At 39.4% G+C, this 24,245-nt stretch overlaps 1 pseudogene; it reads right to left on the bottom strand.

Annotated features, from left to right (window-relative positions):
- Nucleotides 1-20,744: 20,744 nt before the first annotated feature.
- LOC149181131 (BTB/POZ domain-containing protein At5g48800-like) overlaps nucleotides 20,745-24,245 on the bottom strand; it is a 38,405-nt pseudogene continuing 34,904 nt past the window's right edge.

A 24,245-nucleotide genomic window follows, 5' to 3' on the forward strand; every position in this document is an offset into this window, starting at 1 on the left:
ATCTCCAGTCTAGTTTATAAACTGAACATCTAATCTAAATGATCACCCTAGTACATGTATCAAGTTAGATCTGATGGTTGATGGTGGACAACGATCAGACATAAGAAGGCTGAAATCATTCACCTGGTGACTCCAACTCAATGTAGAGACTCCACTGGAGGACTAACACTTCTCTGAGAAAATGGAAGGATCTTACACAAAGTTCGGGTATCCAAAGTGGAATGGTATTCAAGATCTACTCTGCTTTCTTGTAAATTACTTCTTTGTTGTTCTTGAAGTTGTCCTGAGAGTTTTTTAAAATTTGTTGTATGATAAAGGTTATCAAAATCTTCACTCAACATATTCAAAAAGTGTAAATACTGAGTTTCCCTTTGATCCTGGCCTCCTTACTTTTCCCACATCTTATGATGACTCTCTTTAGAGTGATGAGCCTAAAGAAAACAAAACTGATCCCATAGCTCTTGTATATACTCCTACACCTTTTATAGTCCCGAATAGGTATAAACCTCTTGTTTTACCTTCTATTCTCCATGCTTTCCCTACAAATTATTATCTATATTTGCCGAGATTTGATGGCGAATGTAAGAATGTCAACGCTGAGCAACATGTGCAGAATGTTGAGACTTTTCTAGACCTTTTTGAGGCTGATGACGAAGATGTTAGTATAAGGCTTTTAGATCTTTCTTTGCGAGGCAAAGTCAAGAATTGGTTCAAAACCCTGCCTGATGTGAGCATCTTATATTTCCAGCAGTTCGTCAAAGTTTTCCTCGATAGGTGGGTGGTAAGACAAAACCCTTTCTTGATTATAAAAGAGTATAACCAGCTGTCTCTAAGGTTGGCACTTTGCAGGCCCATGTCTGTATCATCATCTTGAATGAGAATTAAGTCGGTCCCTCATTCACCTAAAGGCCCCTCATCCTGCATTGGCCTCTTGCCTTTGTCTTGTACCTGTGGTGTTGATGACAGCAATGAGACCCCTTCCACCCCAAGTGGAGATAGTACTCATCGGGCTGTTGCAAACAATCCCCTCGTTCCTCTCTGATAGGTGACATATGCTGGCAGACTAGTAATCTCTGCCTCCTGACCTCCATGCTGATGTGAAGGTTCACCTGCATGATGTACAACCTCCTGATGAGCTGTTGAAGCTATAAAAAACTCATGGGAAATGAAGTCTTCCCATGTGATACCCTGCAAACCAAGCTGATGCACAACAATGATTATGATGAGTGCATAGTGGTAAATGTTGTTGTACTGTTGTTCAAGAGTCTTCTTCTACACAAGAGTAGTCATCCTCTCGATGTTTCGACACATGAAATATGGAATGTTCATCATCCTCACTCTCATAAAATGCATTAACAATCTGATATGGTATGTATAGAGGTTTGAGAAGCGACCCTCACAACTGATGTATCTGATAATGAGTCTCATCAATGGTGCATAATCTTCCTTCAGAAACCGGAATGGAAATACCTTGCTGAGCTACCTCAAATAACCAGGTTTGATGTAAGGTTCATAATATGATCTATCCAGCTGCTACCTCTTGTTCCACTCTTCCCCTATATTCGGTATCCCGGTGGCCTGAGAAATATTTTCTGGTGTTAAGGTGAAATTCACTCCAGCAAGGTAACCAGACCAACTCCTGATGATGCTGAGTCTGAGCAATCATCTCACAATACCAAAAGCATGACTGTTGCTGGAAGAATGCCATTGCAAACGAGCAGGCCTGCAATTGAGTCAAGGAAGTGGGCTCTTCTCTTACATGCTTGCCACTTTTATACAGCCTTCTTCGTACATTAAGTTCAGTGGTTGAGTCACTGTCTTTCTCATATTCCTGCCCATATGATGAATCTGTATTTGACATGGTGTTGTAATGTATATAACAAGTATAAGATGATATATGTATGGTGAAAATAAGAGTTTGGTTTGTTTGAAAATGATGAATTGGTGTTTTTTTTCAATACAAAATATGCCAAATAGGAAATGTGGGACTATGGTAAGTATGATCAGTGGGAATAATGGGGGTTTGTCAAGTGCAATTAATACAATAACAGTCACTTGATTTATGTTTGGTGTTTTTTTTTCAATACCAAATATGCCAAATAGGAAATGTGGGACTGTGGTAAGTATGATCAGTGGGAATAATGGGGGTTTGTCAAGTGCAATTAATACAATAACAGTCACTTCATTTATGTTTTGGAACTTTGGGATTTCATAGCTTTTGTAAATGACATGGAAGCGGGATTGTGATGGGGAATTTGTAGTTTAGAGATGGGATAAATGAGAACAAGATATATTCGAGTCAAGTGGAATTAAGGATGTGGAGACAGTCACTTGACTATTTTAGGAATTGGGAGTTTATAAGTGATATGAAAGGGGAAGGGCTAGTAGGGTTTAGTGATAGGGTAAATGGGTACAAAGGATATGATTGGTTTTGGGACAAAGGGAAAAGGGAAAGGACTATGATAGCAGTGTGACAGTGATGGGGAATGAAGTGTGAACAAATTGGCATGAACAAGCAAACTTTAAACTTCAAACATAAACCCTATGGAGTAGTTTTGATATAAATATAGGGTTTAAAGTTTGGCCTTCAAACTCTTACAACCACCTTTCCAAATCGCAGCAAACACAGACTGAAATCAATGGCAAAGGCCACTAACACTTACTTGGAGCAAATGAGTTGAATCGATTTGATTTTTATTGAAGCCGTGATGATTTTTTGTCTTGGAGGTTTTGTGCGCCGCGCACAAGCCCAGTGTGCCGCGCCTCATGGATGCACCGCGCCAGTGGAGAAAAGCACTGTGGCAGGAGGCCCAGTGCATCGCGCAGCCTATGTGTACCGCACTCTAACCCAATGCGCCGCGCGCACTCTAAACACAGTCTTGGCTTTGAAAATTACAGTTTCGCCCTCTCACCACTAAACTTTGACTTTCTTTGATCTCTTGGATGCAAATGACTCTGATGCACATAGAAATATCTTTACAAAGTCATTTGATTTGTAAAGACCCATTTTTGTAATGTTTTAGATTTTGGCACTTTTTCACTTTAATACAAACCTTGTTCTTTTGTTTCCTCTTTGATTATCTGACTTAAATGATGAATCTTTTGGCTATTTTTGCAGGGATAGTGGCATGTCTTGACAAAGGATGACCAGGGCTGTGCCTGAAAAATTGTAGAACTTGAAAACCTTAAAAATGACATACTTATCACAAAAACTAAATTTGACGATTTCTTCTTCAAAAAAGAGTTTTGAAGAAGAATCATTCTCGAGCACTATTGATAATGAAAATTTTGGAATGAAAGTTACTTATTAGGGACATCCTCATGTTACTTCTAACATTATTGGACACTCTGAAGACAAATTTTGCGAAACCCTAGACCTAATGACTGACATGACTCTTGGTTGACCAAAAGACCATCCATAATGACTGTAAAATTGACTTTGATAAACTTTAATGATCAGACACGAACCAGTAGGTACATGACATGAGGGAAATGAGTGAAGAAACCCTTCGTCAGATAATCTATGCTCCTAATGGTATGCAGATGATCGAGCTGAATGAGACACCTAAAAATGAAATGCAAAAAAATAGGTTTTGATCTCTGACAGAGGGCTGAACAGACCGACTCTAACAGGAACCATGCTCAATCTCTACCTCCAAGGGTCATTGAGGAAGACCACAATAGTTCTACAACTTGCAGACCGTTCCACAGTCACCCTTGAGGGAATTGTGGAGGATGTAATGGTCTCCATTGACTCCTGGGAGTACCCTGTAGATTTTCTAGTTCTCCAGCCTAAGGCTAAGCTTACTGGTTACCCTCTCATCCTTGGGAGGCCATGGTTGGCCACAACCGATGCTTACATTAGTTGCAGAACTAGGAATATGACCATCAAAGACAGGCATATGTCCAAACTGTTACTCCTATACCCTCCTGCTCAACCTTCTCTAGAGCATGATTTACCTTTATGGTGGGAGGAGGAAGAAGATGAGGTTTATTCCTCCCAATTTTATGCTTTGGAAGCAACCATAGGAGGAGGACAACAACATGACGATGACTTAATTGAACACCTGCTCCAAAGTCCAACCCCTGGTTCATTACCATTAGAAGAAGAAGTAAGGGAAACCTAGAACAATCATCCAATTGACTAATGCTTGGCCGATTCCAACCCACTCCATGTCAAAACCATAGAATCTGGCCAGAGAAAAACATGAAAATTAATCCATCTCTTTTTGCTCTCGAAAAGGAAAAGCTATGCAACATGTTGAGAGAAAACCTAGAAGCCTTCGCTTGGAGTTACAAGGAAATGAAAGGAGTACACCCCTCAGTGTGTACTCACCACACACTGAGGCAAAGTCCAGGCCAAGGCTGCCGAGACAAGTAGTGGAGCTATGTTGACAATACAATCTGCATTTCGAATAAGCGAAAAAGCATTTCCATTTTCAATAACACAACATGCTGAGTCGTTTCTAGACAGAAGCATGACGCTAAAGTTCACATTCCACATCTACCATGACTATGCCCTCAATATCACTTCGAATTTTGAATTATGATGATATTAAAAAAAACTCTTAAAAACATTAAAGAAACATAGGGTATTCAGCAATATCAAAAAAACAAACATTTCCAAGCCTTAAAGTCCAATTCAATACATCCACATGTAGTGGAGGTATCTCAACAATAGAATCTACAGTTTCAATAAATGAAAAAACATTTCCATTTTCAATCACATCATTAAAATATTCAATTGTTTGTAGATAGAAGCATGATGCTTCAAGCACTGAAAATCCATCAACAATTGTTGTTTTTCACAATCCAGTAATTAAATCATACAAATTTAACTGCACTTGAGGACAACCCATCATAAGAACGTTTCCTTCAACTATCTGCAAAGGTAGGTAACTTGCACATTTACTATTTATATCCACAGAGATAGATTCAAGCAATGACCATTTGTACCCCATAATAATAGTTTTAGAGATAACACTTAGAAGTTATGATTCTAATAGTTTGAAGACAACAAAAGTTTATAATGAAACCATGTAAAATTATATAAAATGAAATTAAATGTATTAAAAAGATAGTTGGTTTCCCACTTTATAAATATGAAATTTAATTGTACCATAAAAAAAAAACAATTTACAAATATAATTTATATAATTTATTTAAAGACATTAAAAATATAATTTATATAAATTAAATACATCATATTAATTTATTTAAATGCATCAAATTTTGAATAAATATGAAAATAAATTGAGATTAAAACAAAAGAACAAAAACAAATAATATGCTCGACCCTAAGGCATTACTCATTTATATTTCTTGTGATGTAATGTTTATCATTTTCTATAAAGATAGTGAAATGGCACTCAAGGTGCTTGTTATTTAAATTTTGGTAGTTGAGCCACAAATTTCTTTTATCATGTTTTTCAAACAAATTATAGTATTGTATCTTGGAAACCGTAATGTGTGGTGTAGTCAAGTCCACTAAGAAAAATTGTCGATTTCACTTTTCGATGTTATCTATATGTAGGCTTTTGGGGTAATTTATATCTTTAGGAGACAAAATATCTTAGGGTTCCTAAAATTTTCAAGAAGAGGTAAGAGGTAATTTACATGTATAGAGGACAATATATATTAAGGTCCATAGGAAAGTGGAAGAAGATAATACAAAGGTATTACATATAAAAGAGTTTAATTTTTTTCCACATATATTAACAAAAGTAAAAATTGTGATGAATGTTTATAATGATATTTTGGTGTATGTTCATTATATTTTAAGTTTGTTTTTGATATTTCAAATGATGTTATAAAAATCAAATTCAAGATTTGTTTGTAATGTAGAGTAATTTTTATTTATATATATATATACACGTCGCACACCTTTTAACGTTGATGTTTAAATTTAAAATGATGGTTAGAGAAATATAACTAGAAGAAGTGCCACAGTTGTCCTCATATGATAATCTCAATGCCATAGTTATCCGCCCATTAATCTAACGATCGATTCTGGAGACACAATTGTCCCGCAGGCAAAAAATATCTAGGCCCATCCAACCCATCTCATCATTTCTGGCCTCTGGTCACCACTTTCATTGGAATTTTTTCTCCATCACCACCATTGTGCTCACCCCCAACCACCTTTTCCCTTCTGAATTTGTCATCCATTTACCAACTCTGCTCAACACGGGGAGGAGTAGGCATTGGCATCTGCATTTTTCTTCGATCATGCTTGCTTTGCTCGCCCCCAACCACCTTTGCCCTTCCAACTCTGCCACCTATTTCCAGGCTCTTCTCATGACAGCCACGCCCGAACAATGTACATTTTTTCCATCATCTTTGGGCTTGCACGCGCAATTTTTAGAAGAGAGGGTTGGCAGCACTTCAGTTTGAAACCTATTTCTTGTTGTGGCTTTCACAAGCAGTACTTTAGCTTTTAGGCCAAGGGATTTCACGCCCAGGACTTTCGCTTTCAGGGCAAGGGGTTTCGCCTTCACAAACTAGCCTTTTTCTTTTAGAGTGACAACGTTCACACACCAAGTCGATGCGGGTGCGACACGGAATGATTTCAGTCCAAGGCAGGCTCTTTGAGCATGGGGTGCATAGGTTTGAGCATATATGCATAGAAAATGTTAAATGTTAACCCCCATTTTTTCCTCAATTATAATAATCCCTCATTTTCCCCTTATTTTCAGGACTCTATACTCGACGGTTGCTTCCATTGACCTGCTCCTTCCACCGTTGTGCTTGTCGCCACTGGCATGCTCTCAAGTCTTCCATGTGACGTCCAAGTTCGTTCCTATTCATGAAACTTCTACAGCCACATTCATTACTTTATCCCTTCTTGCTTCCATTTCTTTTACCCCTAATAGCCTCGTTGTTATGCTTTCCTTCTGATGCCTACGATTTGGTAGTCGTGATACAGTGCTTAAGGTTTCGTAGCTCAGCTTAGGGATTTGTAGCTCAGCCTAGGGCTCAACCTTCATGGCTCCCATGACTGTTATTTGTATGTCTGTCAATGTTCACGTGTAACCGTAACAACAAAAAAATGCATTATTATTTTGAAACATATAAATGTGGAATATGCTTCTGTTGTTCTGTGTAAAAACTATTTGTAAACTTTTTTTCCTCTTTATATCTAGTCATTTGTTTCCATGTGTTTCTTGGTGTCTACTTGTCCACTTTAGTTATTATTTTTCATAATATAAATGAATTAAATGGAATTATTTTAAGTTATTTTAACTTTCAATTTATTGGAATAGCCATATTTAGTTTCTAAATATTTGTTGCGAAAAAAAACCAAATACAATTCATTTCATTTTCAAATATTTCATTTTTAAGATGGTTGGTTTTCTTACTTCCATGGCTTTTGTTTTCCACTTTAATTCTTTTGAGAATGACCTCTACAGTTCCCCAAGGGACTTGCTGTAAGCAAAATAAACTTTAGAACTTATTATAATTTAATGAAAAAAATGAATGTCATTTTGTGTATAAACTATTTGTAAAGTTTCATTCATCCACGTATATAATCATGTTGCCATTTTCTCCCTTCGACTGTAGTAGACAATGGAGTTGTTGGTTTCATTATTTCCATCACTTTTTTTTCCACTTTCATTCTTTTTAGAACAAGATATATGGTTCCAGAATATAAAAAAATATTATAATTTGTTGTTAAAACTTGTACAACTTGTTTTCATCTCATTATTTGTAAAACTATTTGTAAAGTTTCGTTCGTCCTAATATATAATAATGTTTCCATTTTCTCCCTCTGACTATAGTAGATAATGGAATTATTCGTTTGGTTACTTCCATCGCTTTTTTTCCACTATCATTCTTTTCAGAATGACCTCTACAGTTCCAGAATATAAAAAATTATTATAATTTGTTGTTAAAACTTGTACAAATTATTTTCATGTCATTTTGTGTAAAAACTATTTGTAAAGTTTCATTCATGCATATATATAATTATGTTGGCAATTTTTCCCTCCCATTGTAGTAGATAGTGGAATTTTTGTTTTGGTTACCAACAATTCATTATTTATTACCATAAATATAATATCTTAACTTTTTTGTATCACTCATAACCATAATAATAGTTTTAGACATAATAAATAGAAGTTATTATTTGAATGGTTTGAAAACAACAAAAGCCTATAATGAATGCACATAAAGCTATATAAAATGAGATTAAATGTATAAAAAAAAACATTTTGGTTCTATTGATGGTGTTGGACCTACCAACATGTCAGGGGATCTCCCTGCTAAGAAGTCCAAATTAGACCTCAGACTGTTTGGTGTAGGAATCCCAATAGTGGGTCGTACGTAATGCCTCGACCGCGATTTTGTACAGAGGCAAGTAATATGTCCCTGTTGGTAGCAAGTGTGTGACAACTGTGGTGAGCCAAGGAAGGTGCATGAGAGGTTCTAACACATGGGGAGTGAGGTGAGTGCACCCCTTGGAATCCTATAATAGTACTCAGTTTGGAAGGGAACACATGAGCAAAGATGCATCACTGGCTAGAAAGTAAGATAGTGAGCTATCCAAGGTGATGTTCAAAACAACAACACATTTGCACCAAGATTCATACAATTTCACACAAAATAGTTCATAAACAAATGTGTAAGTTAAATAACATACATTGCTACAACAACCAGAATAGTCCAACTACAATAACAACACATGCATGACAATGTGCTGGCTTTGTTATTTTAAGAAGTGCAAGTTCCAGTCATACAATACATTCATGTACACCCACTAGTTCCAATAGTGGAACGTTATAGCCATAATCACCTACTCCTCCAAAGAGATATACTAGCTTTGCACATTGGAGAAGCCAAGGTGCGTTACAACACTGTCCAAGCTTTCTCTAAGATAGTCCTATCGAAGCTTGGTTGACCAAAAGCCAATCCAATGAGTTATGAGGGACTATTTATAGCAAAGGATGGGGTGGCCCTTGAAATTCCTCTTTATGACAGTTCATCTACCCTCATGACTCTTCATCTACTCTATGATTGTTACATCCAACTATTGACACTTGAACTTACACTTGACAAGACGCTACATTACAATGCACATGTACGCATGTGAGACAAAATGGCTTGAGCAAGACATGCAAGACATCACTATGAATAAGATGACTGTGGGAATTCTAACTCTTCTACATCCTCTCAATGATCAACAGTAGTGAAATAATGCCAAGATTGATAGTCCACAATGGTGTCCGTGTACTCCAAAGTGACACCTTTTGGGAACCCGAATCTTGCCTCCATAGCATCCGGGTAAACTGCTCAGGCTCCTATGTCCAACTCATCTGAAATCATGCACATCATTGTCTTTAGCATAGCTGGACCAGCAACATACTTGTGCATGATGTCTACAGTTATTGGAAATTCTGGGCGGGTAGCTATGCACATCAATGCGTCATAGTATGAATCAAGCTCTAGTTGGACCTATGCCTTTGTCTTCACCTAGGTGAGATTCCCAATATATGGGATCACATGTGTGTGCACCACAACATCCATAGTCTTGAATACACGTGCATGGGAAGCCTGTAGACTAGTGATGACCTAAAAGAGCTCTTCATAGTTCTAAATCTAACTTCGGATGCGTGCCTTTAGCTCAACCACTCTGGGCCTCATCATCTTAAGTAAGTGAAGCGGGGCTCCCTTATATTTCATCGTCCATGTTTTCATGTAATCAACAGCAACATGCACATTCCAAAAGATGTTTCTCTTCTAGCACATCATTGTTGCCATCTATTTAGATGGAATACTGCCTTATGCACGGTACCAAACTTGGAATACATCGCTCCCGTTACTGTGTCAAGGGAGAACACTTCATCTAGTATTAACTTCTTCAACTCTACTCGTGTGGATGTTGTAACCAATTTTCCCCCCTGCTTGGCCTTCTATAGTTCCTTTGCCATTCACTCATTCTCAGTTATCAGAAAACTAACACTCGATCTAGTGGCTTCGGCATAAGCTCTGGTAGCATCGGCCAATGCTATTGTATTTTTTAGTATGTCAGACACAATCACTCGTTCCTCATACTACAGAGGAGAGGTGTGATATTATGGAGTCGACACTCTATCAGATTTCACAACTCTGTGTTGAGACTCATTGAATGAGATGTTGTGCATATCTCCCTCCGACTGATCTCCAAGGATCTTAGTGTCTCCTTGGTCACTTAGGACTTGCTCTTCTTCTGGATGCGGTGAATCTTGTGGGTCGACCTCTTTGTGGTGAGGTATCAGGTCGATGTCTTGCTTTAAATCCTGGAACTCCATATCCGTATCCATTTGTTCAATTTCTCGCTCTATCTCCTAAGCGAAGTCCTACTCTTGCGATGCTAAAACCTGTTTTCCTGAGGCCTGTTGTTCTGATGAGTACACTACCTATATGGATGATTTTTCATTCGTCTACACAATATGTTCCCCCTACTGTACCTATTCTTACTGCACTTCATTCTCTTTTATGTGCAGTTCCTATTCCTTCTGGAGTTTCTCCTTCAACTCATGCAACTCCTTCTCTCTTTCCTCCATTATCTGTTTCTCTCTCTGCCTTTGTGTGTTTCACTTATCACGTTGTTGCCTCTTCACCTCTATAGCCATAGCTTCTTTCTCCACAAGTGGATCTACATGGAACTTGCATCTTTTCTCTTCCTCCATGCGATCAAGAATCTTCCTCTTGCCCTTGTCGTGCACTGGTATGTTCACCTCTGCTACTGTTGCTGCTTCTTGTGCTCTCTGGGACACTACTTCACGTTGCTTTGCTAACCATTCCACAGTGAAGCTGACTAGTTCATTGAGTACGGAGGACTTGTAACAGTATCTCCATGGGTCCTCCTCTGCCCAATGACATGCCTCGTGGATCCAGTTGAATTGTACTCTCGCGAAGTAATCTTTCACAAGACAATGTGGGTCATACGAATTGTAACTTCATATGTCGAATGAATACTTCTTCATCTACTCTACTTCAACATCTGAATGCTTGAAACTCTGGATCTTGTATAACCCAATGCACGGTGAAAGAGTGGACCAAGGTGCCTGCTTCTTCCAATGCAGCCTAAATTTCAATCCTTCCTAAATGTGATATGCTACTTCCTGCATGATGAGTATGTCCAAGGAAAACTTTGGTAGAACATGTAGAGGCTTCTCCGCGCTGTACATCAGTTTGAAGGTGCCAAATAGGGAGGCATACCAATCAGAAATTTCTATTAGTGCCTCCATTGTTGCCTTCGACATGCAAGGTGGATCCTATTCGAATATCATCTTGTTAACCAGGGTGAAATAATGATCAAATAGGCATGTGATAACTCCTATAAAGCTACATTCAGACAACATCTGATAATAAGTGTTCACGAAATTCTCCATCGATGTCCATGCCCATTTCAAGCCCAATAACTCTTGTCGGGCACAAATTGCATCCAAGATGTACGTGGACATGTAGATCTCTGCTTTCATACCTTTGGGCGATTGTCGAGCCCTTGTAAACTGTTCCTTCAACTGATGAGCCAACAAACTGGACCAGTTACATGGTTTTCCCTCTCTAGCTAGTTGGTCCAGCATGATCACCCAACTCTATGGGAAGGTTTCTGTGCTTTCTTGGCCATATAGTCAACATGTAAAGATGACCGAGTATTGATATGCCTTTCGCGGTATCTTCGTCAAATAGATCTAGTTGGGTGTTATTCTGAATTTAGTGGCTCCTTCCCCTAGTTCTTCAAAATGTCTTTGGAGTTGGCATGGCTGCTGGGTAGGTTGACGGGTGTCTCCATGATGGTCATGGGCTTCATCATCTGATACATCTTATCATAATCCTATGCCTTGAAGGTAGCAATCTTTGTCCCGCTAACACTGCTCAATTTCATCCTCTTAGGATCAGTGTGTGAGACGATCCAATGTATCATGTCTGCGCATGGGAGCACAGGATACCTGCATCCAATCCAGTAAAAGTTGGACTTGTGGATGTTCACATACACCTGGTGGTCTTTGAGGTCCTCCCCAAATTTTCCTACAAATGCATCATTGACCTCTTTCTATTTCAGCCTTATGTCCTTGTCTAGAATCAGCTTGGTATCTTCATAGATCAGTAGACTTGCGGACACTCGCTCAATTGCTGCTCCAGTTACACTTCCACCTATGTTCTCTGACCTTGCTCTCTTGGAGGCCATTGATCGTAAACTATAAAGAGGTAGAAGAACACCTGCTAGATCTAGAGACAAAGTGACATGCATGGCAAGAAATCTGTCAGTGAAAATCAAAGCAAACTTGAGGAAAGACATGCAACATACCTGGCGATTGATAGGCAAGGATTGCACAATTTCTTCTGGGAGGCTGGCTGACTGGCTGCCAGAACTGCACAAAAGGCAGTCTGGATTGTCTGGGGTGGCTGACTAGCTACTGGATTTGCACAATGCGTAATCCAAGCTGGTCTGTTGGCTACTGGAATTGCATAATGCACAATTTCATTTGCCAATGGTTGTAGGCTCAGTGAATGCATTGCGGAATTTTCTAGGCCAATAGTCATTGTCCCTTAAAATTGTGCAATGTGAGCCTAGAGGATAGTTCTTGGGTAGAAATGTGCATTTCCTGAGAGGAAGACAACGCCTTCCTTCTTAGGATTGTGCAATGTTGTCTCGGTGAGGCAGAGTCCGAGCCAAGGCTGCCTAGACTCGCTGACGGGAAATTGAAAGAAAATGTGAAAGTTAATGCATGGTGATACTTAGTGTAAGAAGAAGAAAATGAATGTGCATGCAAACAGAGAATGAAATATTTAGAAAACGGAACAGCATGCATATCGGTGAAGCGAGTCGCTGAATCAGTGACCGTTCGTGCAAAATAGTTTCACGGATACGATAGCAGTGAGATGCTAACGAAAAATGAAACGATGCTACTAAAAGCTAGTATGCATGTAAACGATAGCAAGCATTCACAAAAATACAGCAAATAGCACTCACACAAGTGAAAACACAAAAAGCGACAGAAATGTTGCAAAAGACAAGTTGAGACCACTTACCTATGAGTAGCTAAGCTGGAAGTGTCGAAGAGTACTGGATGTACTATGGGATGATGTTAATAAATGAGCTATGATGCGTCAAATAAATAAGTTTGAAGCTCATGATGTGCATGGCACAAATATAGGAAAAAGCGACACTTGGAGGAAAGATTCTAACATGATCTTTGAATATAACCTCCAGCAGCTACAAATAGCTCCCTAAAATCTAGGGATTCTTTTTTATGTTGATTTTTCTATTCTGGGAAAAAGAATCCCATGCATGCAGGTCAAGTTTCCTTGGTCCCGAGTGGAACTATTGAACGCAACTGCACATGCAAGATCCTACTCAATTGTTGGGGAAAAATGTGCATTTGTGGGAGGGAGATGGGCTGGCTGCCCAAGAGATTTGTGCAATTTCTAGGAAAAGTGGCTAACTGGTGCCCAAGATTGCGTAATTCATGGGTTGAGCAGCCCTACTGGGATCAATTGTGAAATTTTCTAGATGAAACCTGACTCGCAGATTTGCGCAACTCTAGAGCCCAGTAGGCTGCCAGACAAAATTGGTTAATTTCTGGAGGGAAGGCTAGTTTCCCTATAGAATTACGCAATTTCTTTAGGGAGATGCTCAGCCTGCACCTGGACCAAGTCCTAAGAAACAACCTATGAGGGGAATCCTACAAGATTTTATGGATAGGTTGTCTTTCTGCAAGAAAATCACTAAAGCTTTTATACTTGATGGAGCAAGACATGGTGCTATGAAAGGTTGGAAGGAAGGTTCCAAAACAAAGCTAAGGAAAAATTTTGGAGGGTGGTTGTAGCCACTACAACACTTAGGGACACACTAGTAGAACTCCAGCTCTCTAAATGGACCTTTTTCATGAAAATAAATTCTAACACCTTTGGAAGTATTGTTCAGTTCTTAGTTCATCTTAGTTTCACACTAGCTTCATTGTAAGATGTAGCATCTACCAAGCTCTTGGTGATTGACACACATTCCAAGCCAAGGCAACATAGTTGTTTCGATTGGAAATGAGGGGTATATTGGTGCAGAAGTAGTATAGTCATCAGATTCTTAGTTTCATCTCTGGTGTTTCTCCATTACCAGCAGGCCTAGACAGTACCCCGGCGGAGTCACGCAGGAACACAAGCATCACTCTGCTACCAGCGAACCTGGTCAATAACCTGACAGAGTTACTTGCATCACCTCTCTACATAGGAATCCTTTATATTCTTTTGCCTTATTATTTTTTCATTTTTTTGTATTTCTAATTTTCATTTTTTTATTTTTTCATAACTTTTCATAGCACTTATTCATTTCAAAGGCAGAAGAGGGATCCTGACTTATTGAGAGTAGAAGAGGTTGTTCCTTTAGAGAAGTAGTTTATTGTCTTCCTCTAAAATTCCTATTAAGGTTTTCCCCCTCACCTTATGCTACTTGACTGAGCTGACAAGGGTTAACCCAAAAATAGCTGACTAGAGTAGGTGACACTAGTTAGCACACAAGTGTTGTGTTTTCAGCAAGCTTCACTTCGAACAATACATTTTTCCATCGACATATCATGGACTAGAAGTAACAAGTTCTTCATACAAAGGAAAGATGACAAATAACCAAGTAGTGATAGCTACATAAGGCCTCTTATACTTTACCCAGCTTGTTTCATGAGTCATGCATCGTTTCATGTGAAACTAACCTATAAACAAAGCAAGAAAACAAACAACAAACCAAAGCAGAAGCAGAAGCAAATGCGAAGCAAGTAAGCAAGCAAGCAAGCAAACAAACAAATAATAAAAGGAAGTAAGCAAACAAACATGCAGGAAAACAAACTAAAAGCACACACTACTCCTACTCCTAAGCTAACAGTGCATGGGCCTGATCACATGAAGTGATATTTCCAATGCAGCCACCGACACATTGGTTGACCCATGTTGGTGAAGACTTGGTCCGTGAGCAACCCGATTGTACAGACCAGTAGACAAGAAAGATGTAACAATGAAGACAAACACACCTCATGTTTCAAAGTGTCCACAAGACAAAAATGAGTGAAAGTGCATGACATGTGGTCCGTGGACGTGTCACGATGTTGTGCAACACTACATGAAACTTTAAAGCATACACATACTCTTCACTATGACATGCAAGCAAACGGAAGAAACAAATAAAATTTGTGTTGCACGTGCGTGCTTGCAATGTAAGATTCCTCCAATGCATGAGTGATGGGATCATGAAGTTTGAGTGGAGGAAGAATGATCTGTGTGTGGGATTGATCTTTAATGCATACAGATGAGTGATGAAGAGCCTCAGGTGATTGAACAATTTCTTGATCGAAAGTGAAACCAACCCCAAGACAGCGAGAGCCTGATATAAACATCGGCTCAAGCTAAAATGCCTTGATAGTCTTAGGGGCTTTGATTTTATCGTTAGCTATATCATCATAAACTGGTGGCTTCGAAAAATCAACTGCAATAGAATCATGATTGTGATCAAATATGGGAGTAGATGGATCACAATAGCCATGATTAGAAAAATCAAATATTTCATCGGTATCCTCATGATCTGATTAATCAAATAGAGACGTAGATTAGAAGTGAACAAATTTATCCTCTATTTTTCTAGAAAAGGAAGATGAAAGATCAAATGTATTTTCAATGAATAATTCATCCTCTCTATTGTTGAATGATGGACTGACATCCAATGTTTCCTGTGAGTGATCAATAATAGCTGCATCCATAGATGAATATACAAATGTGAAATCATGGATGGCACATTCACCAAATATGTCAGGAAAGAAAGGATGAGGCTGGGACAGAAGGGAATCATCCTTCGATGAGTGTTGATGCTCAAGCTCCCCATGATATTCTTCATGAATGATAGTGAATGTTGGATGTGCAACACCAACTCCATCAATCACTTGATCCTCGTTCACAACAAGTGTAGAGTCTGCAATGGAAGAACACAAGACAATGTCATCCGAAGAAACATCTGAGTACGAAGACAGAGGCTGTGGTAAAAAATGCATATGACAACTCGATGGAATCATAACCAAATATACGTGAAAATTAAGCGAAGTGATGTTGGAAGGATGTGACAACTGAACAGATGTGTGAGAATGATCTCCCACATCATTCTGTAGTGGTGGATATGTTTAATGAGGGGATGGCGAATAGTCACTTATGATAGTGACCACATCCATTTGTGATTGCATAGCTCCATCACTAAAGAATACTTAGCGAGGCTTTATTTCAAACTTCTTCTTGAGATGAGTAGATTTCTTAAAACAATATTTGAATCGGTCCCAAAGATAGAAAAATTTCATCTAGCTCATCAGAGCTTGAAACTGCAAATCACGGAATTCTGCCAAAAATCCATAGGCAATTCATGTGGAGCCTTTTGTTGTTGTAACTATTTATGGTCAAGATGTTCTTGAGAAAAATGATAGAAAGTATCTTCAATGAGATCACAAAAGTGCTCAAGTGAGTGCACATTGTTAGTCAGCACATTGCATAGCCATCGATGTGGAGATTCGCGAAGTGTGTATGCAAGCAGTAGACTGGCCTATTCGACGGAACATCCATCTTCCTTGTGAAGCATGGAAAGAAAGTCATGTAAGAACACAGGCTAGGCCACTTCGCTTCACCATCATATGTGTATGTGGACAAGAGATCGAAAAATTCCCTCGTGATGGTAACAGATTCAGCATGCGAAAAACATCATGGAGGGAGGAGAGTGCAAGACTCCATGATAGATATGAAAAGGTTCAAAAAAGGATGAGAGGACACATCTTATCATCTAGCCCTCCTTCTAGTGCCAGAAATGTTGGCGGTGATGGACGCACCATCATGTCAGGGGATCTAGCCAGTAAGAAGCCCCAATTATACCTTAGACTATTTGGTGTAGGAGTCCCAACAGTGGGTCATACGATAATTCCTTTACTGCGATTTCGCACAAAGGCAAGTAAGATTTTATTTTTGGTAGAAGGTTGTGACAGCTACAGCGATCCAAGGAAGGTGCATGAGAGGTTCTAGCACATGGGGAGTTAGGTGAGTGTGTCCCTTGGAAACCTGTAATAGTACTCAGATTGGAAGAGAACACAAGAGAAAAGATGCATAACTAGCTAGAAAGCAAGATAGTGAGCAATCCAAAGTGGTGTTCAAACCAACAGCAAATCTGCAACAAGATTCATACAATTGCATACAAAATAGTTCATACAGAAAGAGCAAAGCCCTACTCTTGCAATGGCATAGTTTCTCTTGCAAGATTCATACCCATAGCTACTTTCTCCACAAGTGGATCTGCTCGAAACTTGTAGTTTTTCTCTTCCTCCATGTGATCGAAAATCTTCCTCTTGCCCTTGTCACGCATTGGTATGTTCACCTCTGTTGTTGCTGCTACTACTTCTAGTGCTCTCCAGGATGTTGCATCACATTGCTTCGTTAACCATTCCGCAACGAAGCCGACTAGTTCATTGAGTCTATAGGAGTTGTAAAAGTATCTCCATGGGTCCTCCTCCATCTAATGACATGCCCCATAGATCCAGTTGAAATGTACTCTCATGTAATGATCTTTCACAAGACGATGTGGGTCCTACGGATTGTAACTTTAGAGGTCAAATGGATACTTCTTCATCTACTCTGCTTCGACATCTGCATGCTTGAAACTTTGGATCATGTATAACCTAATGCGTAGCAGAAGAGCGAGCCAAGGTGCCTTTTTCTTCAAGTGCAGCCTAGCTATCAATCCTGCAGAGATGTGATATGCTACTTCTTGCGTGATGAGTATGTCCAAAGCAAAATTTGGTAGAACATGTGGAGGCTTCTCTGCACTTTACATCCGTATGAAGGTGTCGGATGGCGAGTCATACCAATCAAAAATGTCTATCAGTGCCTCCATTGCTACCTTGGACATGCAGGGTGGATCCAGTTCGAATATCATATTTTAAACCAGGGTGAAAAAATGATCAGATAACCATGTGATAACTCCTTTGAAGCTGCATTTGGACAACATCTTACAATAAGTTTTAACAGCAGTCTTTGTTGGTGTCCATGCCCACTTCAAGCCCAGGAACTCCTGTCAGGCACAGATTGCATCCAAGATGTAGGTAGACATGTAGATATCTGCTTACATACCTTTGGGTGGCTATCGAGCCCTTGTTACCTGTTCCTTCAGCTGATGAGAAAACATGCTAGACCAGTTACATGCTTTTCTCTCTCTAGCCAATTGGTCCAGCGTAATCACCCAAATCTATGGGAAGGTGTTAACAGGCCAAAAGGTACTGCCAACGACTAAGGGATCTCCTCGGTGCGAGGTCCCAATTATACCTGACACTATTTGGGATAGGAGCCCCATCCGATATGTGGGCCTGGCTGCCACCATGATTTTTTTTTTCTCTTGGTTATCAAATGAGAAGGTGCTAGAGTGGGGAAACAATGAAGTTCTTGAGCAATGAAACAAAATCAGACCAATATTGACAAATTGCAGAAAGTGGTTTAAAGATTTCATAGAAATGATAAGAAGAGATAAACGATGAGGGTGATTAGTGAGCTAAAAGCCCATTGGACATAATTAACAGGAACATGCTGGAGGTCAATTGCGAAGTAGTTCACAATAGGTCACCGACATGGCAAGGAACAAGTAAACACATATTCTAAATCAAAATATACATGCGACCACTATGTATCAGTATATAACATCTCGCTTATATGAAAGCACACATAAAAATATGGTGAGGTACCAGACAATTAACACAACCACCATGAGTAGGCATGGGAATCATTTCGAAAGGTAAAGGAAAACATCTTAATAATATTGCTGCAACTTCAAATACATATCAATAAATTGGTCAATACCTAGTAATGGAACATGGACTGTTCATACCATCATCAAGTGTCAAAACCCTAACCCTACTACCAACCCACTCTCCTAGATACCAAGAGCTGAGTGGCCCTAGCTCTCAAGCATTAATCAACTATCTATATTGGCCTCAACTCGAGTGCCAAAGTCCCCCCTTTAAAGTGAGGGATGAGAGCACATTTATAGAGGTCAGGTGACCATTCACCTACTGTGACCTTTAGCCTTCCCTCATGCCCTTTCAACTACCTTCATGCCTCTTTAGCTTCCTCACTACTCTCTCATGCCTACTACCTAGTACAGGCTTAATTTCTCTCAGCTTAATTGTTGGCATCATAGGAGGGCATTTACATTATGATTAAAAGAAGAAGGAGATGTAGAGGGTTCTTATAAACCCTAGAATACTTGTCACCAAGGTGGTTTCCAAAGTACAAGACCAAATTGTGTGGTTCCTTAGCTGCATGGAATGTAATTCTAGTTTCCATCGTGTCTCAATCAACCATGTTGAGCTGACTTATTTACTGGTCGGACATCCTAGCTGCAGGTCTTCCCATGAGTAACCCTAGACCTCTCCTCATAGGTCGGAGTTCTCACCCTCCTGTACCCTATAAGACAGGAACGGTAGTTATACATGATGATAATTGAATACCATACCATAAATGTAACAATAGATAAATAAATAACAATAATCACGAGAAACTGAAATCGACTTTGGACCCCTGGATAATCCTATCCTATGCTACAGTGCAGTCAATAAATTTGATCTTTATGGGTGTCTCTGGGCTCCAAACTGTTTACAGTATTTCCTAAAAGGACTATCCATATCTCTCCTTGCTCTAATCAATCATCAAGAAGTGTTTAGGGTGAAGGACCCAAGGCATTTGTTATCTTCTATGGAGGAGATGTAGTGCTAAGAGGCACAAAGCTTCTCGGGCTTCAAGATCCAACACTCTAATGCATGTGGAAAACTCTCTTGAATTGATGTTGGATGACTATGGAGGTTTCTTCTCAATACCATATATGTTCATCCACAATCCAAATTTTACAATAGTTAAAGAGAATGTCATTTCATAAGAAAACTGGTAATGTAAATTCCACTGTTGTGAATAAAAGGAAGTTCCATCAAGAAAACTATTGCACAGCCCTTCTATAACTCCCTTGTCATTTGGACATTGATAATATCTCCCTTTTCCATCGGTAATGCTATCCAGGAGATGATTTGTAACCAGTGCACCCATGTAAATGGGCAAAAATTGTTTGTCTTTTATTTACTTCATGATTTCTTTTATCTCGTGGTTGCTGCACATTCTCATCATTATATTATTTTAAGGGAAAAAATGTATAATTGTCGTTTTCACTTCTGCATGCAGCATCTCTGAATAGTTTGAGAATACCTTATTCAAACCAAATCATGCATCTTCATGACCTAATCGTGGATTCATCAACGTCACAATCGTTAACTCAATCACATTTGGAAATGCGACTTGAAAAAGTTTGACAATCTCATGATCCATTGAATAAAATGTGACCTTTGGGAGAAACATCGATCAGTGAGGTCATTTGCGACTTATGAAGGTTGCATTGCAATGAAGACGCATCTTCTGGTTCCTTCCCTACGGCATAAAATTGAAATTATGTGACTTCGGTGGAAGGGCGACTTACTAGAGGTCGCATAGTCGCGTTGCAGACAGGTCGCTCACTCTGGTTGCTTCCCTGAGGCTATAGAGTGCGATTATGCGACTTCGGTGGAAGGGTGACTTACCAGAGGTCACATAGTAGTGTTGAAGATAGGTCACTCACTCTGGCTTCTTCTTTGAGGCCATAGAGTGAGATTATGTGATCTTGGGAGAGTTCGCAGTTTGACAACTGCAACTTGATGGGAATTTATGACCTGGAGCTTGTACTAACGAAATTTTGCCATGTGGGGATTTCCTTTCCATTCCATATCTTTTAATCTGGGATGGGCCTTCATGCAGATATCAATGGCTCTATACAACCCATTTTCCACTGGGAGTGCACACTCTCGCATCAATTCAACAACGGTTATGAATTTCGCAGGCTTGAGATTTGCATCTGGTGCTATTTTCCCAAGTAGTTATCCAACCACTTGGAAACTTTTATGATGGAAACCTGTGAAGGAGAATCGGCCAGGCCACTAGACTTGTATCCACCCAAGTTTGAATCCACTGTATCCTGATTCTCATCCTGTTGTAAAAAAAAAGAAGTTTCCTAATATTCTATGCTCTGCATCCTGATTCTCATCCTATTGTAAAAAAAAAAGTTTCCTAATATTCTATGCACTACATCCACATCAAACAGAGTATCTCTACTACATAAGAGGGAAGAGATTAGCAGACCCTCGAGGTAGGCACATTCGAGCTAACGCCCAGTTCTTTTCTCCAAGTCTAGCCTGCAAGCAATCGTGGAATTGAGCATCATAGCAATACCAAGAAGGTCGGAGGGAAAGGTGATGGGTATGGAATTTTCTCTGTAGGAAAGAGGCTCACAATAGTCTCCACCAGTATTCTTTATTTGTGATGGTTCAAGGTAGCAGCAAGGCTGGGCAGCTTTGTTCGAGCATAGGCATCACATTTCTTGGCAAGCTCTTTCAGGGCCTATTCGGCATAATGCATGAGTGATGTCCTAATGTTCTCATGTGTTACACCTATGGATTTCATGGCTAATATTTCTTTCTGATACATTTTGATGCCAACAACCGATAACTCTTCAATCCACCAATCTCCCCCTGAATAGTTCTATTGACAATTCAACATCACGTTTCTTAGTCTACAGCCTACCAGAGTTGCTAGAATCTAGGTGTTACACTAAAATTTGTCACCATGACTATTTGCAGTTAGTATGGCTCCATCAACTGTCATACTATCCTCCTTGGCAAGTCTCATACCTCTGCTCTCCATGTCAAACTCCAAGAAGGAGAGAAAGTCTTTAAAAATCTATATATCTCTGGGTACGTAGTTTCTCTTAGCCTTACCTGCGTGTACGCACCCCAAGTTCACAATACCTGCGTACTTGTACGCTCTGTCTGTAAAGGGGAGGGTGTGTACTCCTATAAAGGTCAAAAGGCGCAAGTTTCACTCCAAAAAAGTTACTTGTGGTCATTTCTAGAGCATTCTAGAAGCTTGTTTGACGTGTATGGAGCGCCTCCAGATGGTTCATGTATCCCTATGAAAGAGGAACTTATCCCATCAAGAGGGGAGCTATCCCATCCAAAGAAGGGCTTATCCCATTGATGGTGGACCTGATTAACTTCCTCTAGAGCACTATAAATACAGGCATTGGGCCAGAGGGAGGAGAAGTTGAAAGCTGAACATTCCTAAGGGTAGATGCTGCTGGAATTAGGACTCCCTTGTAAAGCTTGAGAGGAGAGATTCCCATCCTTTCCTAGCCTTATTTGAGAGTGGGTGAGCTGATCAAAGTAAAGGAAAACTCTTGCTGGACCCTAGGAGGGACTTGCACAACACCAAGGCTCAGGTTGTAATGGTTCCTTTTGTTTCCTCTTAATACAAATGAACTCATTTTTCTCAACAGATTGTTATTCATGATTTGTTTCATATACTCCTTGGTCTGTATGATAGATATGTATTGTTTTATGAGTTTATCAGGTGCTATTTAATCTTTTGGCTTGTTAGGGAATGCAGGCTTCGAAGAGAAGGAGGAGCTCATCCGGATCGATGAGGCTGGACTACTACAAAGCGTTGGACTAAAGGTATGTTAAAATCACCTGATTACTTGTATTCTCAATGCATGTTTAGAGAAAGGTAGTGTTTATTTGTCTTGTTTGTCACTAGAAAGCTTTTGCTTCTAGGGAGGTCGGCTGTGTCTGCACTATCGACTCTTTCCGCATGACAAAATGGCGACTCGGATTCAGTTTCATGTTTACGCAAGCTTGAAACGAAAAACTATGCTTGTTCTTTTCTTGTGTCAAGCTCGTTAAAAAATGAAACAAATCCTCCCCTAATTGAGTCGAGAGTTTGACTAGATCTCATAAATGTTAAGTTGTATATTTAGGTTAGTTATTTCAGTGTTTTGCATAATTTTCTTACAGTTATAGGTCGAGTCTTTCAAACGATCTCGTTCATGAACCTTCATTCCATCCAGCTTGTACTTAGTTGAATGAAATGAAGCTGGGGGGCATGCGCTCTAGCAGTTACGCTTAGGCGGCATCAAGCATAGTTTTTATCTGTTTCAAGCTTGTGTAAAAATGAAACTACTTTGAAGCATAGTTTTTCTCTGTTTCAAGCTTTTGTAAAAATGAAACCTATCTCGAGTCAATTTCAGTTATTTTCAAGACTCGTTAAACTCATGAAAATCCCGAGATTATTTTGCTATCTTTCATTCTCGTAAAACAAATGAAAATGTCGAGTTCTTTCCGTCTTTTCCTGCTCGTAAATTAAATTGAAATTCGGCCATATGAGTACATTTTTATCATTTTTTTGAACTCATTAAAACTTATGAAAAAGTGAAAACCATGAGTACATTTTTATCATTTTTTCGAACTCGTTAAAACTTACGAAAAAGTGAAACCTTAGAGTCATCTTTAAGCCCTTTTCTGACTCCTAAAACATGAAAATATTGCCGAGCGTTTCTTTTACACTCGTTAAAACGGAATTAAAAGACGGTCCCCTTATAGCCCTTTTCTGACTGTAAAAACAAGAAAAGATTGTCGGATTTTTGTCGTTTCAAATTCGATACTGGAAATAAAACGACGTGTCCTTGATCGCTTTTTACTTTTCAGGTCAAAGACACTAATCATGAAAGTACTCCTTGGTCGCAAGATCAAGCGGTTCTCTCAAGTATTATTTTATACTTTTTCGGGCTTGGGAGACACAAATTTACGAAAAAGTTCAACCCTGGAGTTTTCTTAAGTTTTTTCAGACTCTCTAAAATTGAAAAACGCCGAGTTTCTCCTATACTGGACTCGTTAAAATTTCACAGTAAAAGACCTGTTCGGTTACAAACAGGAACGGACCACTCCTTCTTAGGGTTCAAATCAAAACTAAGTTGGACTCATCCGAAGGATGAGCTTATAATCAAGCATATGTTATCCTCCTCAAGCTTGTAAAAAATAAAGAGGTACTTGCCAGAAATGGTGGGGGAAAAGAGAGAAAAATGAGCCTATTTTTTATCCTTTGTCTCGGAAGAAGCCTTATCACCACTCTTGAACACGACACTTTTCATTCACCTGGGTTGGGAAATCCTTTGCCTCACAGTTGATTAAACCACATTGAAAGTCTTTAGCCGGGTATTAACTTTGGGTCAAATGTCACCAAGCCATCTGTTGTGTCGTTATGTGTTCAAGAGGTCACTGCAAATAAACCATTCATCTGCAAAATACCCGTCATCCATCTCGACCATCCCTGAGTCAGTCCTTACAGCTACATTT

The sequence above is a fragment of the Pinus tabuliformis genome, chromosome 3_2 (assembly GCF_031772625.1).
Source record: "Pinus tabuliformis cultivar Carrire ecotype Pingquan chromosome 3_2, CPIR1, whole genome shotgun sequence".
Lineage (NCBI taxonomy): Eukaryota > Viridiplantae > Streptophyta > Pinopsida > Pinales > Pinaceae > Pinus > Pinus tabuliformis.